This window comes from Teleopsis dalmanni, chromosome 2 (genome assembly GCF_002237135.1).
Source record: "Teleopsis dalmanni isolate 2A chromosome 2, ASM223713v2, whole genome shotgun sequence".
NCBI classification, from domain to species: Eukaryota; Metazoa; Arthropoda; class Insecta; order Diptera; family Diopsidae; genus Teleopsis; species Teleopsis dalmanni.
In genome coordinates this window covers 193,023,159-193,030,167 of record NC_051847.1, presented here as the reverse complement: position 1 = coordinate 193,030,167, position 7,009 = coordinate 193,023,159, and the positions used below count along the sequence as shown (strand labels likewise).

Genomic DNA, 7,009 nt, shown 5'->3' with positions numbered 1-7,009 from the left:
ATTATTTTATTGTTTTATTTACATAGAAATATGTGAATACAAACAAAAAAAAATGGGTTATCATGTTTCTGTATGGCAGCGATTATGAAACTATAAGCCGGAATTTTTCATTCTCTACGTTTCTACGTGCTTGTGTGTTTATGCACAGAAGAATGCTATGTGTTTTTGTGTATACAAAATATAATTCTCAATCAGTTTAGAAGTCAGTTCACTTAAAGTATGAATTTTGAACGCAGAAATCATACTTACCTGGCGTAGGGGCTACCGTGATCAAGAAGGCGGTTCCCCCGGAGTGAGGCTTGGCCATTGCACTACGGTTGAGTTGACCTTCGCGATTATTCCTAATGCGAATAACTCGTGCGTGTAATTTTTGGTAGTCGGGAATGGCGTTCGCGCCGTCCCGGTGTTATTAATACATTCAGATAGCGAAAACAAGGTTTTGAAACTACATATATTATTTACTGAGTCTTATTTATTATGGTGGTGAAGTTAGTAATGTAATGCAGTGTTTCTCTTACTTAGAAGAAATGTTTGAGATTAGGAAAAGTAAGCTAGGGTTGATGTATGGTCGTAAAGTATTGAGTTTAATGATGAATATATTTTGTTCCTTACTTAAAACATATTAAAATTGCGACATACGAGCATTATGTATTAGATTTTGAAGTAAGCATAGCATTATATATAACATTATGTATTATATATTTGCCAATATGTTTATATTTAAATATAGTTCTATCCATTAGACTAATGGTGAGATAAGGTGGTTTGAAACTGTTTTTTATATTTATTAAAATCATTCTTTTGTGCAGAAAAAATTAGATTTACTACTCCATAAAATATTGTCATTTTCCTATGTAACAAATTATTTTTTGCAATGGTGATGGTTATAGTGTACATGACGATCTCGCTTACCACTAGAAGGGAACAAAAGGATGCCCGGACCATAGTTTGTTGGCTATAGTAGCTCATAATTTCAAAAATATAGTTGAGTAAATGCATATCAGACGCACTGCTCACGATTAAACAATATTCGATGACTATTTTATTTAAAGTATTTCCTGCGGAGAGGGGAAAAGAATACTCCCGCGGTTAGGATTGCCTGTCGTAAGAGGCGACTAACATCCCCCAGTGCACTTATGGCATCTGGCACTTATGCAAGAAGTGCAAATGTTAGTGAGTTGTGGGCGGCAACTTGTGACATCTGACCAGAGATGATGCTATCTGGTACTTCGGGGGTCAGTGGCCCAGCAGCTTCGGCTGTACTGGCCATTGGTGTTGGCTTCGAAGTGGCTGTGGTTAATACCCAAACTCAAGCGAAAAGAATGTTTTGCTTGTCATTCATTCGCCGTGGTGTGCGTTTCAAACCGGGTGCTGCAGCCCAAATTGTAGCAGAGGTATTAGGTAGGCCTTGCATCCTACCAAGGTGGAAGTTACAACTTGCATGAATTTCTTCATTGGTACCGGCGGAATAGAGCAGACTATTCCAATGGGGCGTTGATTGACGCTTAAATTAATACGTGTATTAAGAGCACCGTGATGTTGAGCCGCCCTGGCAGGAAATCACGTAAAACATAGAGACATCTGTATTTAAGATATCTGAACTACAGTGGGAGTTATCAGCTACTGTACGCTATAAACCATATACTTTTAATTGTGCGTGCTTGCTCGTAATATAATTGTGAAATCGAATTTTATAATATTTTAGGAAGTCCTTCAACAATATCTGTATATATATTAAACGTTTTATATAGTTTACAAGCTTTATATGTATGATATATATATCATTGTTTCACAAATCGGTTAGCTTTTGACCTCTTCCCTCGATTGTGACTGTTATTTTTTTGTTTTATTAGAGAAATTCATAAAAAAATAGCCGCATTCCAGGTTAAGAAGTCAAAAACTATCCGATTTGTAAAACAATGATCTATCTATATATCTATTTGTACTTGTACTATTTTATAAAAAAAAGATCTAGATGTCCTACATATAATGTTTGTAAGCTAAACACAAATATTAAAATTATTCTAAAAATATTTGCAAGTTTTGACAATATTCAATTATTCATAAAATTTAATATGTGTAGTAAATTATCTCAAGAAATACGATTTAAGAACATTGACACTATAAAACTAAAATGAATTTTGTAAACACGAAAACAAGTACGTATTAGTAACTATGATTTCAGAATATTGGCATTTTAAAGCTAAAGGCCATTCTAAGAATCTAAAACGACATTAAAAAGTATGAGGTTCCCAAAAAGTCAAATCGTTTTTATATAGCAACGGCATTGGCATATTTAAAAAAAAAAAATTACAGTAAATTAAAACTTGATTATGTTCGTATATGTAAATGCAATGAAAAGCTTTTTTGTATTCTAAAAACTACTAATTTTATTTAATCAAAACAATAAAAAAGCCAATGAAAATCGTGGGTTGTTCTTACAGTTAAATCTGTAATTATTTTTTGCATTACGTTAAATAAAATAAAAATACTAAGAATGGTTTTCTATGATTCTGATTGTAAACATATTCAAGATTTTTAATAAATTCTATAAGGAATTCTATAAGAAATCTAATATTTTAGAATTTTTCATACATAAGACTATATATAATATAATATGGACTATATATAACACTTTATATAGATAAAAGATTATAGACTATATATAATATTTATTTATAATTTATAATAAATAATTAATCTATTGGTTTGGTATATTTTTATAATTATGTATATTGTTAAAAAATCCATATATAAAAAATTATACATTGTTTTTCACGCTGTACGAAATTTTCTTGCTCAAAATTAGACAGATGTTGAGAACTGATTTGTTATAGAGGAAGCTACAACTCACCACCAAATTATCTGTTCTTTTGATGTTGAAGTGTTTCAGTTTAGAAGTCAGTTCACTCTTAACATAAATGTTTGGCACAGAGATCATAATTACCTGGCGTGGGGCTACCACGATCAAAAAGGCGGTACCCCCGCTTTTATACTTTCATACCTTACATTAACATATAGATTTAAAACATTTAATTTTCAACGTTTGATTTTGAAAATTTGATTTTACATTCATTGACAAATTAATACTTTAATACATTTAAATAATTAGTAAGATTTGTTCGGTGGCTTTAGGTAATTGCTTGCCGATGTTTGGAAGGCTTCTAAGGTCACATATTCGTTATATAGTTTATATTAATAGAAGATATTTGCAAATGATTTTAGTATAGATTTTCCATTTTTTTTTTTGTACTGATGTTGTTCAACATTTTGTCTTTGAATAAAGTTTGGAACTGGTTCTCGTTGTTTAGTATATTCTATGATTGATAATGTTCTCTCTCTCTCTCTCTCTCTCTCTCTCTCTCTCTCTCAGAATAAAAAGGCTATTAAACCCCTTTTTTTTTGCTTTCTACTTATATCAATGACAGCGTTATTACCCTGCATTTAGTATTTAAATGCGGTTGTTATCTGCCTGGGGGCATATTGATCTATTATCACTTATTACTACAGTTCGGGCTTGAAGTATCAAAATTAAAAAATTTTTTAAAGTCTGTGTGGAAACCTGCCTTTATTGCTTGTAACCAGTAACTTTAGAGACGTATGTCCCTAAAAGAAACGTAAAAAGCGAGTCTTTTATGTTATGTTATTCTATTTTTTCACTTATAAGGTTTCTTAAGAGTTAGAGAGCTCTCAAATTGAATTGAGAATTGGCCACAATAACAACAATAATAAATTTAAAAACAATTATGGCTAATGTTAAAAAAATTTATTTTATTTCATAATTTCTTTAACATGAAAAAAATTCTTTTGTAATAAAGTAATTTGTTTTACAGACATTATTTCTGTAATGTTGTAAGTGTTAAATTTATTATTTTATACTTCATGGTATTTAAAATTACATGGCTTCAAATGTTTAGTACCATAAATAAGCTTTACGAGATTTTAAAATGAGTTAAAAAAATTTATGGTAGCAAAACTAATTTCATTATTATAAATACTAAAAAGCAATTATACCTATGTACTTTTATGACTATTTTATATGCATTATGAACGATAGTCATAAAATGAAGACACATATATTATTTCATTTTTTGGAAATCAAAAAAAAACTTTGCTACAACAACAATTACTTATCATTTAATTAAGTATCTTATATATGTATATTATAATAGGAAAACAAAAATAACTTACTGCATATAAATCAACTTCAATATAATATTTTTGAATCACATGAACTTAATCAGATACTTGAGAATTTTTTATATTAAATAAAGTATGGATTAGGTGCGCTGACTCTGAGCTTCACATTTGGTAGGACCCGACTTCAATTCCTGGTACTTGCAGTCTCAAAAATAATTATTTACGAATAATTAAATACAAGAATTATTTCCAAGACCACTGATGATGGGTATTTGGCAATACTCGAAACAGCTGTATGGTCAGTCAAAAATTCAATTAATTAAAATAATATAAAATGAATTTTGTTGTTGTAGTTCACTACTGTTCGAAGAAACCTCTTTATAAAGTATGGATAAATATTTTACAAAATTTAAAAGATCGGGACAGTTGGAGGCAGATTGTAAGAGAGGCCAAGGTTCACACTGGACTGTGGTATCAAATAAGAAGAAAAAGAAGATATTCTAGAAAGCTTAAAATGTACTTCAAAATTGTAAACAATCTTTTATAAAATAGTTTCATTTATTTATATATTTCAATAAGAGATATCTATCTTAACAATCTTACTTTCAAATGTACCCATATTTAAAATCAAAAAGCATGCATACGTGACACCACAACTCGCCAAAGTATCTCAAGAGTTTCTTAGACCTTTTGTACTTAAAAATTAAGAAAAGCATGAACATAACAAAATATATTCGTATAAACTCAAAAAAAAAAATTAATAATTATACTACTAAATCTATGTTATAATATTTCAAACAAAATTTAATACGGAAATGAACTTGACCTTATGGAATATAACAGCAAAAAACGCATTAAAGATACAAAATAAAAGTAAAATTTTAACAACTCTAACAGTTAAAATTTTTTTCTGTTTTTAATTTGGCAAAAATATGCATATTATCAATATAAACGAAACCTTTTACCAACAACAAAACACCCGGCTACAACGGCTTCAAAATAAACTGGAAGAAGCGGTTCGAGCAGTTCGACGTCTTCAGTAGTTAATGCCTTTGACTGTGAAGTATTGAGTTTGGGTGCTTAGTGTAGCGCTTCGAACAATTTATTGCTGCATTGAAAATATAAGAAAATTAGCAAAAAGATTTAAATTTTAGCTGTATTGAATCTTTAAAACTAATACACATATTGACCCTGCCATAGAGTTTGCACTGACCTAGTAAACTACTGTTTAAAATTTTAATAAATTTTAGAAACGTCCTTAGTTTATTAATGAAATACATTGTTTATTCTTTAGTTTTCATATTGAAAAATAATTCAAATATTTTTGTGTAGATACTAAATTTAAATAAATATGTTTGCATTCATTTGAATATGTACATATAGAATTGTTTAATATATTTATTTGTAGATTTTGATATACTAAATTGCAAGTCATGTTTTTAAAGTCTATTAAGCAAAGTTAGAATCAAGATTTTCTAATAAAACTAAAATAAACTTGAATGTTAAATATCCATCTGATGCTTACGATATAGTATATTAAATTGCAAGTCATGATTCATAAAGCGATTACTGTTAAAACCATCAAAAAGATATTTCGTAGTATTTGGACTGTGCTATAGGTTTGGATCAGACTCAACTAAAAAATTAACTAAGTGCTATAACTATTTGTTTCAGTAAACTCCAGTGTTGTCTTCCAGCTTTAGTGATAGCATAGTAAATTGTGTCTTACCTATTCTAGTAGTGAGAATAATAATGGGTTATTTTCCACTAAAAGGAAATCCAATATTCTTATTGAGATACCCCGTAGAGATATGAGTCTTATGTTAGGTTTACTTACAGGATACTACAAACTAGGAACCATGCCAGAAGATTCAATCTCCCTTTCAATCATACCTATCGCAGCTGTGAGGAAGACGATGAGAGTGCCTCTCATCTACTCTATATTTGCTATGTTCATGCACAGCGGCAAATTAACACTCCATTTCTTGAGGATAGTAATGATTTATAAGACCTGACACTAAACAGCATTTTGAGCTTAGCCAAAGGTTCTGGGTGGTTTCAAATCCCGTGTTTTTCCTCTATATACGGTAATACAATAGGTCAATAGGCTTAAGTGGATCCACTAGGAATCGTCGGTATAACCTAAAGTAACCTAAGAATAATAATGTATAATGCTTTTGTAATACTTAGCATTGTTCATACTTTATTAATGCTGTCACAGATTAACTACTTCTCATACTACGATTAAAAGCTTACTTAGCCGAGGAATAAGTACTGATCTCATTTTTTAAGAATACCAATACATAAAAAGTGAACCACGATGAACTGCGAAAAATCCAGAAATAACATGGCCAAGCTATCATTTATCGAGAAAGACAATCCTACTGGATGGATGGATTCTTGGTGGAGTTGAAAAATTAGGTCTGCGGAAAGAAATCTAATATTTATTGATAACAAAAACCCTATGGTACTTGTCAGTGCCAGGACAGAAGTAAAAAGTGTGGCAGTGTTGAAAAGTTAAATATGTAGCAGCTGTGAAAAGGATTAGACGGATTAGAAAAAATAAACAACTAAACATTTTCCTTGCAAATGCTTGGGGCTCGCTGATTAAAATATTACATAATGGAATAGAAAGCAAGCATCCTGATGGATACAATAAACACAGATCTTAAAAAACTTAAGTCAATATTTTATTTAATTTATTTCGAAAGTTGTCTTCGGACCAACCTTTACGCTTTTATATATTCTCTTTGACCTCATATCTCAAAAGATTTGGTTTTCATCAAATCGAGAAATATTTGGTTTTCATCAAAATATTCCGTTGAAATAGCTATATTGAAGATCAGGATTATATTAAAAAAAAATAATT

General features: G+C 30.0%; 1 non-coding gene across 1 annotated transcript; it reads left to right on the top strand.

Annotated features, from left to right (window-relative positions):
* The first annotated feature begins 241 nt into the window (after positions 1 to 241).
* On the top strand, positions 242 to 405 carry LOC119686522. Its single transcript, XR_005252945.1, has one exon. It is a non-coding gene; the product is annotated as a U1 spliceosomal RNA (small nuclear RNA).
* The last annotated feature ends 6,604 nt before the right edge of the window (positions 406 to 7,009 follow it).